The following is a 23,206-nucleotide window of genomic DNA, read 5'->3' as shown; positions in this document are numbered from 1 at the left end:
CATTCCATTTCTACTACAGGATTCTTGCCCACAGTAGTAGATATGATAGTCACCCGAACTGAATTCGCCCATTCCCTTCCATTTTAGTTCACTGATGCCCAGGATGTCGATATTTATTCTTGTCATCTCATTTTTGACCACATCCAGCTTACCTCCATTCATGGTTCTTACATTCCAGGTTCCTATGCAATATTTTTCTTTACAGCATCGGACTTTCCTTTCGCTTCCAGGCATATCCACAACTGAGCGTCCTTTCGGCTTTGGCCCAGCCGCTTCATCAGCTCTGAATCTACTTGTACTCGTCCTCCGCTCTTCCTCAGTAGCATGTTGGACGCCTTCCGACCTGAGGGGCTCATCTTCCAGCGTCATAACTTTTATATGCCTGTTGTCTTTGTCCATGGAGTTTTCTTGGCAGGGATACTGGAGTGGCTTGCCAGTTCCTTCTCCAGGTAGATCACGTTTAGTCAAAACTCTCCACTATGACCTGTCCATCTTGGGTGGCCCTGCATGGCATAGCTCATAGCTTCTCTGAGTTATTCAAGCCCCTTCGCCACGACAAGGCATTGATCCATGAAGGGGCTATTTATCTACTTGCACTCTGATGTGCTTTCGAACTGCTAGGTTGGCAGGAGCAGGGACCAAGCAACGGGAGCTCACCCCGTCACAGGGATTCGAACCGCTGACCTTCTGATCAGCAAGCCCTAGGCTCTGTGGTTTAACCCACAGCGCCACCTGGGTCTCTTACAAAAACACAAACACCTACATTCCAATACCATACAATGCTAATATTCATATCTTCAGAATTGGTTCTTGACCATTTATAACTTATTACATCAATCATAAAGTAAAATTATGTATTCCGGTTTCTTAGCCCTCTATTCTCAACAGAAGAGGCTAAGTTAAATAATAATCATGGTTCTTAAACTTCCCCATTCTATCTCTCCCTTAAACTCAAACCGAATAAACAAAGGCGTACTGTACTATAAAACAGGACATAGACTTCTTATATTCTGACTTTCTTTGTCATAATGTCATCCTTTTGTACTGCATCGTTGTTGTCATTTTTCGTTATCAAACAAGAGTTATTCTGTTGCAAAGGCAATAGAATAATATAATATAAATTCAAAATGAAATGAGGAAGTCCCTCCTGCAGAATATGAGTAAATCATTCAATGGTTTGTTATCTTTGTGGCCGGCACTTCCCACACAAATGCCCATAGCTGTGGCTAAAAACATTATGATAGCTTGTTCATTAACAACAACAACAACAACAACAACAACAACAACATATTTATACCCCACCCATCTGGCTAGATTTCCCCAGCCACACTGGGGAATATTAAAAACATAATAAAACATCAGACATTAAAAACCTCCCTAAACAGGGCTGCCTTCAGATGTCTTCTAAAAGTCAGATAGTTGTTTATTTCCTTGACATCTGATGGGAGGGCATTCCACAAGGCGGGCACCACTACTGAGAAGGCCCTCTGCCTGGTTCCCTGTAACTTGGCTTCTCAGAGGGAGGGAACTGCCGGAAGGTCCTCAGAGCTGGACCTCAGTGTCTGGGCTGAATGATGGGGGTGGAGACGCTCCTTCAGGTACACTGGGCGGAGGCCATTTAGGGCTTTAAAGGTCAGCACCAACACTTTGAATTGTGCTCAGAAACATACTGGGAGCCAAGGTAGGTCTTTCAAGATCGGTGTTATGTGGTCTCGGCGGCCGCTCCCAATCACCAGTCTAGCTGCCGCATTCTGGATTAGTTGTAGTTTCCGGGTCACCTTCAAAGGTAGCCCCACATAGAGCGCATTGCAGTAGTCCAAGCTGGAGATAACCAGAGCATGCACCACTCTGGCGAGACAGTCCGCGGGCAGGTAGGGTCTCAGCCTACATACCAGATGGAGCTGGTAGTCAGCTGCCCTGAACACAGAATTGACCTGCGCCCCCATGGACAGCTGTGAGTCCAAAATGACTCCCAGGCTTCTCACCTGGTCCTTCAGGGGCACAGTTACCCCATTCAGGACCAGGGACCTGCATGCCCCCTGCCCCCCCCCCAAAAGAGTACTTCTGTCTTGTCAGGATTCAACCTCTGTTACCGTGGCAGACATAGGAAGCGGGGCTGGGGGTGATCACCTTCCACCCCTGAGGCAGCTTCCTTAGTTTGCTGCATGGAATGGCCTTTGCGCAAGTGTTCTGTGAATTCATGGTCTGTAGGAGAGCAAGTTGGATTGCGGCTGCTGGTCACACACACCGACAACTGTGTGAGAAAGGGGTCCTATTGACTGGCCAGGGGCTCACAGTGGGGAGGAGGACCTTTCCATGCTTTAAGCTGCACATGAATGGAACCCCTTTCTCATTAAGACTGAATGGGTGGTTGCTGGAGCTGTGTTCGGTTTGGGGGTCTGGTTTGCAGGTGCAAAATTTTGCTCCCACCTCACACACTGAATGGGGTGGGGGGCTCTGTGTGAAACCCTCTGATAGGGGTTCTGATTTGAATCAGCACAAGTGAAGGAGGGGTTAACGCCCCCCATGATTTCACCACCTCCCCCCAGCTGCTTTTATTTAGCCCTATGGTGGGAAAAATACAGGAACGCAGAGCTGAGATTGAGAGTGCATCTAAAGGGTGTTTTATTTGCAAATGAGTCTTCTGAGATAATGTAAATGGTTCTTTGGCAACCAGGTTCTTTTGCATATTGGCTTTCCCCTCAGGAAAGGGTAAATCTGAATTAAATCAGGGTTGTGGAGATACAGACTGGTATTTTGATTCCAATGATGTTATGCCACTGCTCTAAAAGTATTCCACGCACAAAGAGCTTCTGCCTACAATTAGAAGTGTAGGGGGGAGAATTTCTATGCAGTTTGCATTTAAAGGTGAATCTATCTAATTAACACTTCCTGGAACAACTGAGTCAAAATACAGTCCCAAATTTCCCATTGCAATTCTCCAACCAAGTATAATGTGTACAAAAACACGTGCACTAGGTAGAGTTTGCTTAAAAGCTGTTATTATTGATTTCATTTATGAATAGCTTCCCACGAGGCAACCCGAAGCGATTTGCAATATGATAACATGTTTAAAGAATATACAAAACAAATTTTAAGAAGCAATTATAGATACAAAAACAGTTTGAAACAACAACAGAACTTACATAAAACCAATTCAAATCCAAGGTAGATGCAAATGGGAATTAGTGAAGGTAATGTACAAAAAATGCATTACATTAGGGAAAATTCCTTGCAAAGATATGCATATTGCACAAAAAATATTTACATTAGGAGAAATTTGCAATGAAATTCTGATACATTTTCACAAGGACTTAAAAGAATAAATTCACAAACTGATGTGGAAATGTGCACCGAAGGTTAAAAAAACTAGAAACTGAGAGAAACCAGTTTTGCTCATCCCTGCCTACAACAAAAACCCACAAAAAATTCACCAGACTTTTTAAGTGAGAATTACTACACATTTTTGCATGCAATTTTGTCTAATACATTTTTTTGCCCTACTTTAGTGCATTTCTGTATGTTATTTTCACCAAAACCTATTTGTTCTCATGTACACTTTACCACAACATGTGGTATATGTTGCTTCGCTGCAGAAGTGCGTTGCGAGATTAGGAGAAATGTGAATTTCAAAGGGTGGCTGCGTTACAGTACTTGTACTGTTTCAAAACCGAATGATACATGTTTTCCTTTAAATGCAAACTGAACCAAACTTCTTCACCATCCCTATCTCAGACTGTCAATCATGATGACTGGGGGCGACAGAAGTTGGAGTCCAATGACGTCTGAGGGGGGGGTTCTCCCGCCCCCCAGCCTTTGTAGTAACAAATATCTTTCTTGGCTGTATCTTTTTTTGAGGGGGCATACTTGTAGTCTGAAATGAGGGGAGGGAGTAGGAGTCATGTGCCCCCCCCCCCAGTTTCTAAATGCATTGTGGTGGTTCTTTATTAATTTTACATACTGCTCGTATACCAGAATGGCTTCCATGTGGTTTGCAACTCTAAAACAATATTTAATGTTCAAAACAACTTGTTGGAAGCCATTCTGGGGAGGCCCGACTAGATAGGCGGGCTATAAGTAATAAATTTATTATTGTTGTTGTTGTTGTTGTTGTTGTTGTTGTTGTTTAACGGCTTGTTTTCCCTCTGCCGAACTTCGGCTAGCTCAGCCAAATTTAGCCCCACTAAGTTCCAACAGAGTTTGGAACTTGTGTACTTTATGCAGTCTTAAACTTACGCTGGCTTGTCCTACACCAGCTACTTGTGTGTTAAGATTGCTCCCTAAGACACTGTAAGTGTTCTTGCTTAATAGGTGGAACAGAACAGGGAAACCCAGAAAGATAATAGGACAGTAAGAACTGCAGTAAAAAGCCTGTCAACTTGTTAATGCAGACATTTCAGCCATTAGAATTAAAGCGTCTTATTTCAGACTTTCGTAGCAGTCTGGGTGTCATGGACTATGGGTTTTGTACCTGACATGGAAGACCTGCTATCGAAGTCTGCTAGATCTCAGTGAAAGTTGCTTTCTGGAAAGGCTCCAATCCTATGCACACTTTGTTTTGGGTGAATTTGCAGTGAATGGGATTTGCTATACATGTGCTGAGGGTTGCAGCCTAAATAAGAATTCCTAGCACAGTAATAATGATCCCTGCTATATGCATGGTTGTGTTAAGAATGATATGAATTTTGTATCCAGATTGTGACTCTGTTGCTTTGCCGAGGGAAGAGTTGAGCAGCCACTGTAATGAAAAATTGCATCAAGTCCTTTTCTAGGTTTCTCCCACCTCTTTGTCTTTGCAATTGGGGTAATAAACGCCGACTGTTTAAATGGCTACGATAGACACACCTAGTTTTACAACAGCTGCGTGTGATCCGTAGGAACCGACACTGAACAAACATTGAAAATTGCAGGCTTTTCCACTGCAAACTGCTTGACTTTAAAGAGGGTTAAAATGCAGTGGAATGAATAACATATTCCCCATCACGCTGCAGCTGTCTTCAAAGGGATGCACAATGCAATTCATTTGCATTGTAAACAAGCTGCAGAATCTTGTGCTTTGTGACACAAATATCTTGAAGAGATGCGGGTAACAATTGCAGCTGAGTATATCTCCACTAAAGTTCACCTACCTGCACCGTTTCAAAAATAAAAAATAAAAAATTGCTCCCCTGGGTTTTGAGAGAGAGTGTCTAGTGGCAAAACATAGAGGGCTTAATAAGCTCATTCAGACTCTGGCTTCCCCCCCTCCCATTCGAATTGGCTCAAAGGGGAGTGGCTTCCCTTTGATCAGCTCGACTTCATAGGCTGAAGGATCTCGTGGGCTGGATTTTCCCTTAAACTGCCTCTGTGGAACAAGCTCAAGATCTCTGAGCTAAAGAAGCACTTAGCTAGAAGCCGTTTCCCAGTTTCTGAAGAGACCCTGTGTGCTCAATTGCCTTTTCCTGAGCACTGGCATGGGCATTTAACTTAACACTGAAGGAGAGTACTTGGCTATTCTTTCTAAAAGGAGAAAACACACACCAGAAGGACAATGGCCCGCCTTCCTGCCTCGGGGCAAAAGGTTAGTAAACTTCAAAGTTCTACAGTACCTGTATATGTCGAATGTCCGTGTTGATACTCTCAACTTGTTGCCAAGCTGTCATGGAGCTGGTGACAGCCCAAGGCAGTCGGGGCTTCAGCTTCCTGCCTGCTAAGGAGGGAGAAGGATGACTTTATATAGGCTATTTTTTTATTTTTGCAGAACAGGAGGGGTTCCTTGCAATATAAACGATGGCAGGGATCTGGTTGTTAAAGGATTAAAAATGGAAGTTTCCTCTGGAAGGCTGTCTGTCGCCTTCAGTTTTGGCATGTACAATTTAAAATGACTTTTCTTGCTGGGTTTCACTTTGCTTTTGATTTGGCTTCGCTTCCAACGTGCTGAGCACCCCAGAAGTTTGGAAGGGGAACGATCAACTCCTTTGCAAGGGACTGGCCTCTTAAAAGATTATGTAATGGGCTTATTAGAAGCTATGTAGTGCCCGAATGTATAGATCCGAAACTTCTGTATATTTCAGATGGCAAATGGGCAAAGATGGATAGCTCTTAATGAAATAAACTTTTCTGATAAACCCTCAAAGATATTTGCTAGGCAAAGAGAGCCAGTACTTCTCTCTATCTCTCCTCCTCTTGTCACTAGAGTGGGCAGCCACAGTACAATGTTTGATGGTCGTTCTTAACCAGCAGTCATTTTATTGTAACCACAACTTGCTCCTGCGAAGAAGAAAATGTGCAAACTTGTGTTGAGTCCTCAGGTCCAAGTGCTAGCAGCTTCAAGCTCTGAATGGATGGAGAGGTTATATGGCTATGTACTACCTCTTGGGAATCCCAAGGAGAGGAGCCCTCTCCCACCCTGGTCCCCTGGTTGCAGGATCCTCTTAGGCTACTGGATACTGGACCAAAAGGGACTTTGGTCTGATCCTGCAGGGCTTTTCTTATGTCCTTAAGTGCATGGAGCAGAAGGTCCAAAGGCCTGGAAGGGGAAGAATCTGGCATCAGAGAGAGAGAGAGAGAGAGAGAGAGAGAGCCTAGTGGTCTTCTTGGCGAGAGCCGTTGTTGTTGTTTACAAATCTCTTCCCTTGAGGCATCCCGAAGCAATTTAAAATGATAGCTATGTATAAAGAGATCAATATCAACATATACAAAACAGCTGCATCTAAAAGGATTGCATATGTAAAGACAATATATTAAAACGACAGCAGTGCATACATAAAATCAATTCAAAGACAGATGCCAACTGGGAAGAAGATGCTGATGGGATCTTGACAGGTGCCAAAAAGACCATAGAGATATGCATTGGGAGGGAGTTCCACAGGATAGGCGCTGCCAGACTGAAAGCATGATTCCGACACTGCGCAGAATGGACCTCCTGATAGGGTGGTATCTGCAGGACACTCTAGTAGTTAGAGACCTGGGTTCAGGTCCTCACCCAGTCATGAAGCACATTCAGTCACCTTGGAGACTTCAGCCTCACCTGCTTCACGGTTGACAACAGGGTAAAAGAGGCGAACATGGAGAAACTACCCCTTGCATCTTGTTGGTATAAAGACTGGCTATTGATGCAGATGAAACTGTCAAGGCTGAGCGACGGCGCTAGATCTTAGATCTATATAAACAGGCAATGGCAGGGGGTTGGCCATCTAGGATTACCTGGGTGATTCAGGTCTGTGGTGCTAGTGACCTGGCTTAAACGGCCTCGGGTTTCTTCCACCACAGTGATGTAGGCGTCATGAAATGGTGTCTTCCTTGAAAGTCTCCCAGGTGTGAGCACATCAGTGTTGACACTATGAGATACGTAGGTGTGTTTTCAAACCTGCTATGGACACGCTAAGGATTCTTTTCTGCCAGTTGCTGTCTGTCCATGCATCTGACTTGCCAGCAGACCCGGTTCATTAGTGCAATTCTTGGGAGCAAAGCCTGAGACTGACTCCTGTGTAAAACTGGTGTGTGTGTGAGGGGGGGGAGGGAGGGAGATAATGTGCACACACATCTGCTTATACAAAAAAAAGAGAGGGATTAGTTTTGTAATTATTTGGAAAGTGAGCATAGAATCATAGAGTTGGAAGAGACCACAAGGGCCATCTAGTCCAACCCCCTGCCAAGCAGGAAACACCATCAAAGCATTCTTGACATATGCCTGTCAAGCCTCTGCTTAAAGACCTCCAAAGAAGGAGACTCCACCACACTAGCACATTTACCTCAGGAAGAGTTCCATGAATGGCCAGTTCTAGCATAAACACTTCAAGTGCATTTGATCAAGGGCAGTTGGTGCAAAAGGGTAGCATCCTATTAGTGAGGATGTAGTGATTACAAACATGGGCATTTGAAGCAATAAAAGAGGGGTGGGGAACCAATGCGGTTTTAGCTTTTATCATCTCTTCATCAGGGGAAAAATAGATGCAAACAGCTTTCTCATGGGATCCCTCTAGGAGTTCCACACTGAGCATCAAACATGTGGGAATTGAGCCAGAGTTAATTGAATCTGCAGAGAGTTAGCTAAGATAACAGGGAATCTTTTATTTTATTTTTTAAAGAAATTCTCAGAACATAATCCCTTAAGCATTTTTGTCTCCTCTGGTGCCTCCCAAGTTGCACAGAGAGCAATGCGCTTATTAAATTACTTGCATGCCATTCCTTTAATAGAACGTTTGAAAAAAAAGGGGGGGAGTCTAAGTGTCAGCCTCACTTTTATCTCTTGTTTATTGCTGGAGCGGAGTGAACCTGGAATTTCTCTGGATAACAAGGGGAAAACCCAAGTCTGCCCAGGTAACCTAGGGGAGTTTTAGGCCACTAAGACTTTCTCCAGGCTTGCTTGGCAGGAAATCTCTGAAGAGGAGCTTCCCAGGTCTGAACTTGGACCTTTCTGTTTGCTAGCCATCTATCTGTTTTACCACTGAACTCCAAACCCCCAGCCAGTAAGCCAAAAAGGCCTTGTTACCTACTACACATGTAATTGTTGCTCTTCTAGGTGGGAATCGTGCTGTTAATGGATTCCAGTCTGGTTTTTTTTTTTATCTGTTCCTGCTCACTAGGGCCTAGGGTAGCACCAGTCCAGGTTTTGCATAAAGCCGAGGAACTCTAGACCTGGGAGCAGTTGCAAAGACAGATTTCGAATGGGTCCTTCTCATGTCTGATGTTAGAATTTGTTCTCAAGTAAGGTGTTTTGGTCACCATTCTTCATGTAAAGATTACATATTTCATAGAATCATACAGTTGGAAGGGACCTTGGAGGTCTTCTAGTCCAAGCCTCTGCAATGTAGGAATCTCACCTAAAGCATCCATGACAGATGGCCATCCAACCTCTACTTAAAAAAAACCTCCAAGGAAGGAGAGTCCATCACCTTGTGTGGGAGGCCATTCCATTGTTGAATAACTCTTAGCGTCAGAAAGTTTTTTCTGACATTTGGTCAGAATCTCCTTTCTTGTAACTTGAAGCCATTGGTACAGTCCTATCCTCTAGAGCAGGCATCCCCAACCTGCGGCCCTCCAGATGTTTCGGCCTACAACTCCCAGGATCCCTAGCTTACAGGACCAGTGGTCAGGGATGATGGGAATTGTAGTCCAAAACATCTGGAGGGCTGAAGGTTGGGGATGCCTGCTCTAGAGCATGAAAAAATGACAGCACAACTTTACAGGACCACTGGTCCTGCTAGCTAGGGATGATGGGAGTTGTAGTCCAAAAACAGCTGGAGACCCAAGATATACCTCTGCAAATAGTCTGCACCATTTGTAACAACAACAACAACAACAACAACAACAACAACAACAACAACAACAACAGCAACAACAACGCTTACTGGTACTTCTTTTGCTCAGCATGAGAGTTTGAGTATGAAGAGGCATATTTCAAACTCGATGGTTCTGAGGGAATGTTGGTTTTGCAGACCCTTGGATTAAGAAAATATGTTGTGAAATAAATGTATGAAACTTGAATTTGTGCCCTTGAGAGCAGCGACATTTATTTATTGATTTTAGGGATTTATACTCTCCTTCAACATGTTCTCAGGGTGGCTTACAAAAACATTAAAATAAAAAAATTGCAATATAAGTCCATTCATGCTGATGAATGCACAGAAGAGGAATCACAAAACATTGCCCAGCCATGCACAGAGCTGGTGGTTAATTAGATAGATAGATAATGTTACGGTTAAGACATTGTGCTGTGCTAGCATGTTTCAATTTTGAATTTTTTTAGCCCCCACCTTAAGCTTAGAACATCTGCCTTCTCTCTGTCTCATCTGTCTTACTCGTTGAATATAGTTTTTGAACTGGATTTCAGTGAAACTACCGGTAATCTATTTTGACTCTTTTCCCCAGGATCAGTTGAAGCCATATAACATGACGAGCAGTTGTAAACTAAAGTTAACAAACCTTAAGGTAAAGGGACCCCTGGCCGTTAGGTCCAGTCGTGATCGACTCTGGGGTTGCGGCGCTCATCTCGCGTTATTGGTCGAGGGAGCCAGCATACAGCTTCCAGGTCATGTGGCCAGCATGACAAAGCTGCTTCTGGAGAACCAGAGCAGCACATGGAAACGCCGTTTACCTTCCCACTGGAGTGGTACCTATTTATCTACTTGCACTTTGACGTGCTTTCGAACTGCTAGGTTGGCAGGAGCAGAGACCGAGCAACGGGAGCTCACCCCGTTGCGGGGATTCGAACCACCAACCTTCTGATTGGCAAACCCTAGGCTCTGTAGTTTAACCCACAGTGCCACCTGCGTCCCAACTTATCCTAAAAAACCCCAGAATAGGTGTAGCTGCTAATGCAGAAGAACCTGTCTTTGCAAAACGCTGATATAGCACAGTGTCCCTTTGGCTTCTGGGGTGGGTGGGTTCAAGGGTTTGTGAGGTCCACAAGGAATGTCCTTCACTAGTGAGTGACCCAGCAGCGTTTCCTCCTCTTTCTACTGTCCTGTATGTGACAGGATTTGCCACTGGGTATACGCTTGACAGCCAACCCTAGTTCCTGGTTCCCCTATGAGGAACGGTTGCAGTATTTGACAGGTAACATGATAGACGTTTATACAATTATGTATGGCATGGAGGAAATGGATAGGGGGCGCGGGTGGCACTGTGGTCTAAACCACTGAGCCTCTTGGGCTTGCCGATCGGAAGGTCGGCGGTTTGAATCTCCACGATGGAGTGAGCTCCTGTTGCTCTGTCCCAGTTCCTGCCAACCTAGCAGTTCGAAAGCACACCAGTGCAAGTAGATAAATAGGTACTGCTGTGGCAGGAAGGTAAACAGTGTTTCCGTGTGCTCTGGCACTCGGCACGGTGTCCCATTGCGCCAGAAGCCGTTTAGTCATACTGGCCACATGACCTGGAAAGCTGTCTGTGGACAAACGCTGTCTCCCTTGGCCTGAAAGCGAGAAGAGCGCCACAACTCCATAGTCCACTTTGACTGGACTTAACCATCCAGGGGTCCTTTACCTTTTTACCTTTTACTGAGTTCTTCCCTTTTGTCCCATATGCCTCTGTAGTTGTGCTTGCATTTGAGCGTCTCCTTCTTAGAACTTCTTAAAATGCTCTCAAATGTTTGGTCAGTAGGGAGTCTAGAAAATTGCCCTGAGTCTAGAAAATTGCCCTGAGACTGTCCTGTTTGAGGAAGGAGACTGTTGCTCACACAAGGACCCTGGAAAGTAGGCATTCAGGTTGCAGCATTTCCATCTGGCTGCATGCACACAACACCTTTAAAGCACATTCACAGCACATCCGCCCCCAAACGATTTGGCCTGTAGTTTATTAGGGGTTGCTTGGAATTGCAGCTCTCTGAGGGGTAAACAACAGCAACCAGACTCCTTTGAGGGAATGAATGTGCTTCAAATGTGCTTTAAAGGTATTGTGCATACAAAGCCCAAGTCCAGGCTGTTCAGATCCAACAACAGTTAATAGAACAACAAATACACGTGACAAAGAAAGGTGACTGCAACCAACCGACGGGATTTGTGGAGACATACACCGAGAAAGATGTAAATAATCAAGACCAGGCAATCTGTGAGAGTCCGCAGCTAAGCTCAGAGCTTGCTGAATCCTGAGATTTAATTTCTGGGAAAGCTGTGTCTTAATATTTGGAGAGACCAGTTCCTGCAGCCAGGCGCGGACAAAGGCATCATGATACGATGCATGCACCGTACGTGGCGAGGGCGCGCATGCGCTGTACATACCGGTTTGCTGGCGCTCGAGTGCCATACGGACAGTGCCGGGATCCTCTGCTCGCAGCTGCAGCCGCATGTAGAGGATCCTCTACATGCGGCTGTGGCGGCAACAGAGGGATCCCACCGCTGTCCGTACGGCGCTCGAGCAGCACTGGCAGCAAACCGCTATGTGCAGCGCATGTGCAGCATCATTACTTACAGTGCATGCGTGCGGCGACGCACATGCGCTGTACATAGCGGTTTGCTGCCAGCGCCAGAATCCTCTGCTCACGGCTGCAGCCGCGAAGGGAGGATCCTCCACATGAGGCTGCGGCGGCGCAATGGCTGCTCGCCCCACCGCGGCAGGGCACCTTTTTGTCACCCCAGCAGACCTGGCACCAGGAGTGCACCGCCCCCCCCATTGTGACGCCACTGCCTGCAGCAGCAGCAGAAGAAGAATAAGATAATGGATTCTGCTTAACTGGGCTGAAGGTGACTGACTTTGAACAGAGAACAGATGGCTGAGGTCATTCTGAGAAAGGCACTTGACAATCCTGAGATACCATCAGGAGCTTGAACCACCTTCTTTTACAATCGGTTGTCAACACTCGCTAGTGTCGATATTCTTTTATATACATATTTGCTGACGAGTTGAGGTGGGTAGGCAGAAAGTGTTAACTTTTTGCTGAAATGATCCCCGGACCTTAACCTGGGAAGGAAGTTGGCGTCTTTCAAGCTCCCCGTTTTATCAGTGCTTGGCTTGCAAAACTGGATTGTAACTCTTTGTGTATTTATGTGTATCTCTTCAAGCAAAATCCCAGTTTAATGTATATGAATGATCTCAGTTGTCTCACCCAGTAAAGAAACGAAAATATGTGGCCAAGAATTGTGACTGAGCTACAGCTGGCCACAGGTGGATCAGAATTCAAAACCCCAACCTGATCCATATCTCATTAGGAGGCAGGAGCGCAATGTGTGAATGAATTTTTCTGGCTTTCTTGTAGCAAGAAGTTTGCACCAGGACTTAAGGCTATCGCATTCCCTTCCTGGGGGACTCCAGTAAGCAGCACCCTGTACTTTAAGCAGGGTGGATAAAAATCAATGATTTTAGTAATAATAATAATAATATTTTGATGTAGATTGGATTTTCTTTTGTTTAAATCGGATTTTTAAAATAAAATTATTTTGGAAGAAACATCTTTCTAAAGATAGTTTTCTGTTTAAGTTACATTATAGTCCAAAGGCTATTAATCAGAAAATACGGATTTGTTTTAAGTTTTTCAGGTGTGCTAAAACTCTGTGCTATATCAGCATTTTGCAAAGACAGGTTCTTCTGCATTAGCAGCTACACCTACAAAACCACAGAGCCTAGGGCTTGCCGATCAGAAGGTTGGCGGATCGAATCCCCGCGACGGGGTGAGCTCCCGTTGCTCGGTCCCTGCTCCTGCCAACCTAGCAGTTCGAAAGATTGTCAAGTGCAAGTAGATAAATAGGTACCACTCCAGTGGGAAATTAAACGCTGTTTCCGTGTGCTGCTCTGGTTCACCAGAAGCGGCTTTGTCATGCTGGCCACATGACCTGGAAGCAGTACGCCGGCTCCCTCAGCCAGTAAAGCGAGATGAGCACTGCAATCCCAGAGTCGTCCACGACTGGACCTAACGGTCAGGGGTCCCTTTACTGTTTTCCCCATAGTAGACACCCAGGGGCTTCTGAAAAGCCACAAAGAGAACCTGATTGCAAATGTACTCTCTCTACTTGACATGCCCAGCAACTCAATTCAGGGGCCTACTGCCTCCAACACCGGCCAGGATGGCAAGTAGACATTGGCAGCCTTCTCTTCCATGAATTTGCCTAATCTTCTTTCAAAGCCACCTGAGTTGGTGGCCATCGCTTCATCATGTGGAAGTGAATTTTCTGGTTTAACCCACATGAAAATTCACCGGCATTTTAGTGCAAATTTTTGCATGCACTTCTGTACATTTTTGTATGTTATTTCCCTTCCTATACACATTTTATTTGCATGCAGATTCGCCTCATATAATAACCCTTATGGATAAATTTGAATTTCAAAGCATGCTTGTGTTTCGGTTCATGTATTGTCTCAGAAGGTGCAAATAATGTAGGTTTGCGAGCCGAATTGAATTTCTCACCCATCCCTAACACTCCATTCCAAACTACAGGCTTTGAATTTATATAGTATTTGGTACTTGAGTATTTATAAGGTAAAGGGACCCCTGACCATTAGGTCCAGTTGTGCCCGACTTTGGGGTTGCGGCGCTCATCTCGCATTATTGGCTGAGGGAGCCAGCGTACAGCTTCCAGGTCATGTGGCCAGCATGACAAAGCCGCTTCTGGCGAACCAGAGCAGCACACGAATACGCCGTTTACCTTCCTGCTGTAGCAGTACCTATTTATCTACTTGCACTTTGACGTGCTTTCAAACTGCTAGGTTGGCAGGAGCTGGGACCAAGCAACGGGAGCTCACCCCGTTGCGGGGATTCGAACTGCTGAATCGGCAAGCCCTAGGCTTTGTGGTTTAACCCACAGCGCCACCCGCGCCTGTGTATTCATAGGCGAGTTTTAAAAATTCCCACCGAGACCTTCAGACATCTGTAAATAGGGAGATTCTTTTTGTACATCATAAGCCCGTGGTTAATTAGGCTCTATAATTCAACCTCTTCCTTCAATTTTTTCTTTCCTCCTTTCATTTTTTCTTGAAGGCATTTTTCTATTCCCAGGAGCTTTAGATTCTAACGGGCCCAATCCTCTCCTCCTTTTAGAACTAATTTAACACAATTCAGGAGTGGAGACAGTTTATTTCATTGCTGTGTGCTGTAGCTTAAATATTAATTGGGGAAGAGGGAGGGGTTATTTCACTGCATTTCTTCCCACCAGAGTTCCACACCTGAACTTCAATCCCAAATCCAGGAGTGGCTGCTGGGAGGGGAGAGGAATAAAGTACTTTGGAAAACTGCTCTTCTTTGGAAGTCCAGCCATCATTGCCAAAAATGAAAGATACTATCTTGGAATAATTACAGTTATGAAATAGAGTTGAGTCCTCAGGCCAGCCTATAAGCGTAAGGCATAGTAGACCTTGACAACAGGCCTGCTTTGGAGGTACATGCATACAGTATCATACTCAATGTGTACGTCAGGATAGAGCCCTCACGGAGTGCTTTTTGCCTGGATAAAATGTGTCTTTGGGCTGCAGCAATACCTCTTGCTTGCCTGGACTGATAGAGAAGAAGGAGGCAGTTCAGAATTACCACAGGGGTTTGAGGGAGATCACAGCTCAGAGGCAGATGAGGGGAAAAGCTGGCAAATAATGGGAGAGGAGGAGGAAGCAGCATCAGGGGAACGACGACAGATGAAGGACACAGTGTCTTTAGGCAGCATTCCAAACCCGACTGCCCCCCTCTTCCAGAACCTGGCGGGCATTGAAAATAGGAGAGCAGAGAGCTCAGAAGCAATGAGTACATCTCAGCCATACTGATGATGCATCATGGGAGAGAGGGAGGGGGTGGAGACTCACTTGGCTCACATGTCTAAGCCTCTCTCTGTGAATATTGAATAAAAAGCATTGGTAAGAACTTTCCTTGTCTTACCACTTCCTGGCAACCTACCGTGGGGGTTGGATCCTCTGACGCCTGACAGATAGGTGGGCCATTGGCCTGATCCAGCTGGCTCATCTTACATTCTTACGTTCTGGAGGGAGGGAGGTGGTGGGGAAGAAATATGTAGAAGCCTCTGGCTTTTGCATGACTGCATTGCAGTCTAATGTACAAAAGCAAGCTTCACATTCCTTGCTCCGCCCACTTTTGTCCCGCCCCCTCCCGCCGGTATGTGGTCCTCAAGCGATTTCCCTGAAAGGAATGGGGGCTATCCTGCTGGGGGGAAAGGACCTGCACCCCTGTTCAGCAGGGGTTGAATTTCACATGAACGGAGCCTCAGGCGCCAGTTTGGAGTTCCCCACTGAGGCAAAAACAGCTGTGCATTTGCCCGGTCTTCCACCTTACGGCGGCGATCAATCATAGTGCCCAATAGATGTTTCATTTTCATTGCAGCTCTCATGTCATGTCCCGTTGTGTCTGCGAGACTGCTACCCCGAGCATACATAATAAGAAGTAAATCCTGTCAAACAAAATGGGCCTAAAGTCCATGTGTGTAGAAATGGGCTGTCAGAATGATGGATGGTGCTGCTAGGCCCCCAAGCTGTGTCTGTTCCTGTTATGAAGCTTGCCCAGCGACTTCGACCTCATTTTTTGCTGGACTCAGACCCTATCTTCACTATATATTTATAGCAGAATCACACCAGGTAGGATTGGGAATGTCCCTAGCTAAAAACTTGGAGACCCACTGCCCGCCAGGGTTAGACATCACCCAGCCAGATGGACCATTGGCGGGACTCTGTGTTAAGGCAGTTTCCTATGTTCCTAGCAGGTTGCTGTGCACCGCCGAGCTGCAGCGCTTCCCCAGAGCATCGTTTGAAAACCCTTGAGTGAATGCCTGCATAGTTTGGCGCTGATTCTGTGAAACGATTGCATTGACACAGCAACAATGCACTCTTTGATACAGGAGGCTTAGGCGGGAAAGCTTGCCAAGGGCTGGCTTGACGTACCTATTCCCTGCCTTATTTCCCTGGTAGTTTCGTGTCCCTTCTCCTGCAATGAGTGGGAAGAGAAAGACACAACTTTGTCGCTGGCTGAATTGCAGGGAGCATGCATGCATGCTGGCCAGCGCTAGTTCTCCTCAAGGTACGGGGAGGGTGCGTATGTGCGGCGCTTGCTGCCCACACAACTTAAGTTATATAAGTAAGAAACTCATACTTATTGTTCTAATTGCTTCTGGTTTTGACACTTTCCCAAACTCACCGGTGCCTAGTCCCCTCCCAGGGCCCCAGAATGTTGTGGGTGTTTTCTCTCAATTAAAAGCAGATGAAACAACATAAGTGAAAAATTATATAATCAAATCCCAGACCCTGCTCTTCATTTGTCAGACAACTCACCCACTCTCTGCCTGCATTTCAGAGGTGCTCTTATCGCAGAGAAACCATCTGTCTAAACAGACGGAAGAGGGGAGAAGAATGTTCTGCGGACTCCCAGGCGTGCGAGAGTGTTTATGTTTGGTGGCGCGCGTGTGGGAACAGAGGACCTCAACGTTTTGTAGATGGGGACATCCGAGTTTAACTCCTGCGGTGTGCTCCTTGCTTCCAAGAGTGGTGATAAGTTCCAGGGCTAACAGGACTAGTTGGGTTTGGTTCCCTTTTGGTCATGAAAGTCTTAAGAGTAGATTAAATCTGCTTCGTTTGCAAACCATACAAGTGGAGCTTAAGTGAAGAGAAATGGCAGGCAAGAATCTGCAAGGCTGCCGATCTGGCTTTAGCAGTCAGCTCACTCACAGCTCGGCCACATTTCCACCGTACTTTTAAAGCACCGCTAACGCTTTAAACGTCTGTGGCTTTCCCCCAAAGAATTGTGGGAGATGTAGTTTAAGGGTGCTGAGAATTATTAGGAGACCCCTATTCCCCTCCCAGAGCTAAACTGGAGTAGTTTAACAATCCATCCCTCTTCCCTGGGAACTCTGGGAATTGTTGCTCTGGAAAGGGGAATAGAGCCCTTAACAAACTACAGCTCCCAGGATGCTTTGGGGGAAGCCATGAGTGTTAAAATGGCATCATAATGCTTTGAACCAGGCATAGGCAAACTCGGCCCTCCAGATGTTTTTGGCCTACAACTCCCAACATCCCTAACTAACAGGACCCAATGGTCAGTGATGACAGGAATTAGAGTCTCAAAACATCTGGAGGGCTGAGTTTGCCTGGCTTTAAAAGTATGGGGTGCATGTGGCCTCATTTTTTTGCGTTTGCTTGTTCCAAAGGCAAGGTGCCGTTTCTGCACAGCATCGCCCCTTACTCGGTCTGTGCGAGGAAGAGAGAGGCCTTAAGGAGCTTAAGAGAAGCGCTGCAGGATCAAGCCCAGCATCCTGTTCTCACAGTGGCTAACCAGATGCCTATGGCAATCCTGCATGCCCTGCTTTCCAGCTATGCCTGATGTTTCCTTCAAAGCTCACAGGAGATGCATTCACCATCTTGGACCCTGCAATATGCAGGGAACGCTTTGCTGCTGGCGCTGGCAACGGGGGCTGCCCAGCTGGCGCCGATCCACTCGCAAGGTGGATCTCTCCCTGACATTATTGGAGGTAGCGCAATGAGTCAATGTGTCTGGCTGTTAATCAGGAAGCTCAATAAAGTCAGGAAGTTGGTGGTTGAAGCCCACCCAGGGACAACTGTGGGCAGGATCCCTGCATTACAGGGGGGTTGGACTAGTTGACCCTCAGGGTCCCTTCCAATTTTGCAATGCTACGAAGTGTCAGGAGACCATCTCCTAACAATTTGCTCACACGAACCAGTGCTTAGGGGTCATTAACCAGCCATTACCAAGGAAGGACGCGGGTGGTGCTGTGGTCTAAACCACAGAGCCTAGAGCTTGCTGATCAGAAGGTCGGTGGTTCGAATCCCCGTGACAGGGTGAGCTCCCGTTGCTCAATCCCCAGCTTCTGTCAACCTAGCAGTTTGCAAGCACGTCAAAGTGCAAGTAGATAAATAGGTACCGCTCCGGTGGGAAGGTAAATGGCGTTTCCGTGCGTTGCTCTGGTTTCGCCAGAAGCGGCTTAGTCATGCAGGCCACATGACCCAGAAAGTTGTTTGCAGACAAACGCTGGCTCCCTCGGCCAGTAAAGCGAGATGAGCGCCGCAACCCCAGAGTCGTCCGCGAGTGGACCTAACTGTCAGGGGTCCTTTACCACCAAGGAAGCTGTGGCCAAAACACGGTTGTTTCCATGTCCTGATAAGGCAGGATATCTAAGGGCCGTAATATGTAACAGGCAGCTGTCTATCTTGTTTTTCCCTAACTAATTACTGGCAACAGGGAGCCTGAATCTCATGGTGAAGAAAAGTTATCCCAATGAAGCTGCCCTCTTCCTGTGTCTCAGTTGCAGATAGAATTGGGTTCATCCAGGCTTGTTGTTTTTCCCGCCGAAACCCAGCAGAACTTCTCAGGTGGGCACCATTGCCATTGTAAGAGAACGAGGGAGGTGTTCATGGTGATTTCTGGCACCTCATCACTTCCCACCTGTAATTAGTTAAAGGAGAAGCAGAGATTAATCATGATGTCTAGTTGGTCTGTTTTTTTGGCCTGTAGTAGCAAATTGCAGTTACTTCCCCAAAGACTTCACACTGAACAGAAATACCATGGCTCCCTAGTGCCCACGGAAACTTATAATATAAACTCAGTAAGTATTTTACCAGTCTGGTATACCTCCATGTAAAAACTGTATTTGCGTATCTTTCCCCTTACCCTTAAAAAAAAATCCATTAAAAATGGATCTATTCTCCAAATTTGTTTGGGGGGGGCGGTGTATTCACTTAGTATGATCTAATGATCATAATCTGTCTAGACTCCACTATTTGACACCTGACAACCGTACAATATCCTTTTGTTAACTATAAAAATGGCTGATAAAATGGGTGGCATTATGTCACCTGAGTCAGTTAAGAGATATTGTAGCTCTCCCCCCCCCCCCCCAGCATTAAGGGAAATACAGAATTGGAGTGCTTAATTGCATCTATTAAAGCTGAAAAGCCAAATGAGGAAAATGTATCCACTTTTGTTAAAATTAGGTGGCCAATTAGAGACATGAGAGAGAGAGAGAGAGAGAGAGAGAGAGAGAGAGAGAGAGAGAGATTGGGATAATTATTTCTTTTTGGAAGACTGGTTCTGAATTTGGGGAAAATCCACCCCAAGTGCTAACTCAAACATTAAGGCACAGTTTTTCTGGGATTTAGCAGGAGATTAAAACATATGTGTATGTTTTGTGTATATATATATGTATATGTGTGTTTGTGCAAGATCTGTTCTCAATACAGTATAGCAAGAATTTAAAGTGTACAGTATATTTACCCATAAATACGGTAGTACTTTTGGTTTATCTAAATGACACTGATGCCGCAAATTCTATCTTGAATTATTCTACAAAAAGGTGCCTTTTCGTTGGGAAAACACCATCATTGATAGATTGGTTTGAATGCCTTTAGATTGCTGCACTGATAGTGGATTTTAGTGGCCAACTGAAATAGTAAATATCAAGGTTATAATTTGTTTGTCATTATTGTAATTAATTTGCATATGTCTCTCCCTCTCTCTCTCTCTCTCTCTCTCTCTCTCTCTCTCTCTCTCTCTCTCTCTCTCTCTCATGCAATCATTCTTGGCATTGACATTCCTAACAAGCAAGTGAGAATGTAAGAGCAACTTGGATGCCTTTGAAAGGTGATCCAGAGGGCATGGAATTGGTAGCCAACCCCTTGGGATGCTGCTGGAGGGGTGGGAAAATACATCCCCCTCTATCCTTCCCACCTCCCACAAACTAAGGTGTAGGAGGCCCCCAGTGTTCCCTGCCTCTCCCTCTCTCATACACACGCATAGTCACAACACACCAGACAGCTGGTCAGGGAAGGATATGTGTCATAAATGACATTGGGCTAGCCTGAGAGGCGTCACCATAGCCTCACCCAAGCTATGTGAGACTGAAGAAATGTGAGACTTAGAGTATTATTATTATTATTATTATTATTATTATTATTATTATTATTATTATTCCATCCTTAGCCTTAAGATCTCAAGGTGGGTTAAAACAATTAAAGCACAACATTAATCAAAGTTTTAAACCACTAACTCTCTCTTGCAGCAGGTCTAGCGCTTTCCCCCAGAAACTTACCGTATCTACCATTTCTGTCCTTTTCATTTGAAAAAAATCCTGGCTAAGCTTCCCAGAAACATCAGGTTTCCCCAGCCAAGCAGTTCAGAAACCTCTTTGCTAAGCATTCCATTAGCACTTTTGAAAGCAAAAGCCACAAGTTGCTCAACCTTGGTTTCTTTCGTGAGGTGAGCATTCGGAGGAATGTTTGTTTTATTTTATGGAAACAGCTCTCAGCCATTGGACTTTCCCCAGCTTAACACTTTTGGTTTTTTATATCTAAAGGATAAAGCAAACCACACAATAACCTTCACCTCTGGTATTCTTAGCTTGAATCTGTAGAGCTGAGTGAATCATTTCGGTTCTGCGTTTGCGGCAGCGGGCGCTTGAGTTCCTGCTGTCAATCTATTGATCTCAAAATGTGACTGTGCTTTCGACCTTCCCAAGCACTTTCCCACTGCTTAATGTACAAAAAGCACCACAAGGCCGGCTGAGAGACCCACTTACAGCCCAGGTATCGTAGGAGCAATGATAGGATGAACAAGCCGCTGTGTCCGATTTGGCTTTGCAAATGTGCTCTATATCGATGATAAATGAACATTTCCCACAAGCACTACTGTGGGAAGTGAACATAATTCAAGGACATTTTAGATGCTAAATGTGGATTGCCTCGTAAAAGCCACTGGCTTGTAACCAGCAGAGTGTTGGATACTGGAAATCCCTGCTCCGCCACGAAGCTCACTGGGCGATCTTGGGCCAGTCTCTTGTCTCTCTCAAGCTCACCCACCTCAAAAGGGTTGTCGTGAGGATAAAATGGGAAGAGAAGACCTCGTGCTATTTATTACAACTTTTAACTCCACCCTGCCTTTGTATGAAATGCAGAATGACACCTGTCTGTCATTGGCTCTCCTTCCACCTATTGCTGGCATCCTTGTCTTCTATCCGCCCAGCCCCAGTAGTCATCATCAGCCACTGTTAATGAACATGTGTGAGACTGGCAGGGACAGAAGAAAAGGGTGCTGCTTCCATTTGTAGTAGGAAGGATCTCTGAGAACCACACCCAGCCATAGGAGACTCAGTTGTCAGAGTCTGCATAAGACAGCTATGTATATTCTTTAAAACTGGCACCCACCTTTCTTTCTGCATACTGTGCCGTGCATCCATCAATTTGTCCTTATTTGCCCTACAGATCAGGGATGGCTTCTGACAAATATTATAGCATGCTTCCAGAATTATATAAGTTAACACTCATTATTCTAATCATTTCCATGGCAACACGGAACTGATGTCAAGTCATCTCACTAGGAATTGGGAAACAAAAGCCATGGTAGCATTTGAGAGATGGATTCCTATTCAGTGCTTCTGCCAACAAGGTGGCATTCGCTAGGAAGCTGCCAGGGGTATGCAGAAGACATTTATTTGTATCTTGGTCCTCCCCAGTCTTACCCTAACAACAACCCTGTGGAGTAGGTTGGGCTGAGAGGCAGGGAGTGCCTGAAGGCCCCCCTGTGAGTATCATGGCTAAGATTTGAACCTCTGGCCTCACAGGCCCTAGTCCAACACTGTAACCACTACACCACAGTGTCTCTCCAGTGTCAGATGTTATAAAAGTCTCAGATGTTATGAAATGTATTACCGTTGCAGATAAAAGTTCAGTTCCAAACATAACAAAACAATTTGCCCCAGCTTATTTTTATCCAGTGTTTATTTATTGAATAAAATTTATACACCGCTTGATTGTAAAAAAAGAAAACAACCCTCAAAGCAATTTGCAAAAAGATAAAATCAAGCAAAATCTACAGCCATACTTTAAAATAGAAATGTTAATCTACTAAAACAGATTAAAGTTACATCAACTGTCAAGGATGTTTTAGCTGGGCGTTGGACTAGGCGACCCTTGGGGTCCCTTCCAGCTCTACAATTCTATGATTCTATGAACTTTCTGAACATCTGGGTAGACTTGTCTAAACAAGGATGTTTTTAGCAGGCGCCAAAAAGAGTACAGCAAAGTGCACCTGCTTGATTTCAACAGGCAGGGAGTTCCAAAGTCCCTAAACGATCGAGTTCTTAAAAATGCCGTTGTCTTTTCAACAAATGTAATCAAGATCTGTGCACAGAATGACTAAATATATATCCTTCTCAAATATGTAAAATGAACATAATTTTTAATGGATGTAAAAGATTGCAGATGCGGTCCTTACCTCTACTCCCTGCTTGTGGGACTTTTCAGGAACAGATTAATCCCTGTGGTGTTGCATGATGGCTGTGAGATAGGCATGGGTTCCAGCAGATATCTCTGCCCTCAGAACTTCCTGTTACAGGGTTTTTTGGTGGGCTCGGTTGGCAAGATGGCAGGATGCAAATACCTCTGCTTAGTCCAATCCCTCCACTCCCTCAGCCTGGTATAAAATGGTGGGGGAATTTGATTGCTCTGCCCTTCTGTTTTTCATAAACCCCTAAAAGCACACAGCACCATTTTAAACTTTTTTAAAAAATATATCTATTGCCAGCACTAGAATAAATACTAGTAGGATGCTGGAATATTGTACCCCAAAAAATATCTTCAGGAAACAAATTTCACATATTAAGAGAAAAATTGGTACAATTGATGTATTTTATACGGTAAGTTAAAAGTATATTATGGCAAGTACATTATAAGATCAGAACTGTGGCATTGAATATGCCAACAGTTTTGTAGTCCACTTTAGTTGGGCACATACACAAAGGGAGATCTTAATTATTTAAATATCCAGACTGTGAAGTATCATGAATCTAGTTTCAGATCC

The 23,206-nt window shown here is 45.1% G+C and overlaps 1 protein-coding gene across 3 annotated transcripts in view; it reads left to right on the top strand.

Annotated features, from left to right (window-relative positions):
- Window positions 1-23,206, top strand: part of PLD1 (phospholipase D1) — a 137,569-nt gene that overhangs the window by 16,859 nt on the left and 97,504 nt on the right. Inside the window, exon 1 of one of the 3 annotated variants that reach the window (XM_035134147.3) lies at window positions 5,292-5,560. The exons of 1 other annotated variant lie outside the window; for it this stretch is intronic. The gene's annotated coding sequence lies outside the window, so the exon portion shown is untranslated. Of the gene's footprint in view, window positions 1-5,291; window positions 5,561-23,206 lie in introns of those variants that run through there. One more of the 3 variants, XM_035134149.3, reaches the window with a different exon arrangement.

The sequence above is a fragment of the Zootoca vivipara genome, chromosome 5 (assembly GCF_965207765.1).
Source record: "Zootoca vivipara chromosome 5, rZooViv2.hap1.1, whole genome shotgun sequence".
Taxonomy (NCBI): domain Eukaryota; kingdom Metazoa; phylum Chordata; class Lepidosauria; order Squamata; family Lacertidae; genus Zootoca; species Zootoca vivipara.
The sequence above is the reverse complement of the archived record's forward strand: the minus strand, read 5'-3'. Positions and strand labels throughout refer to the sequence as shown.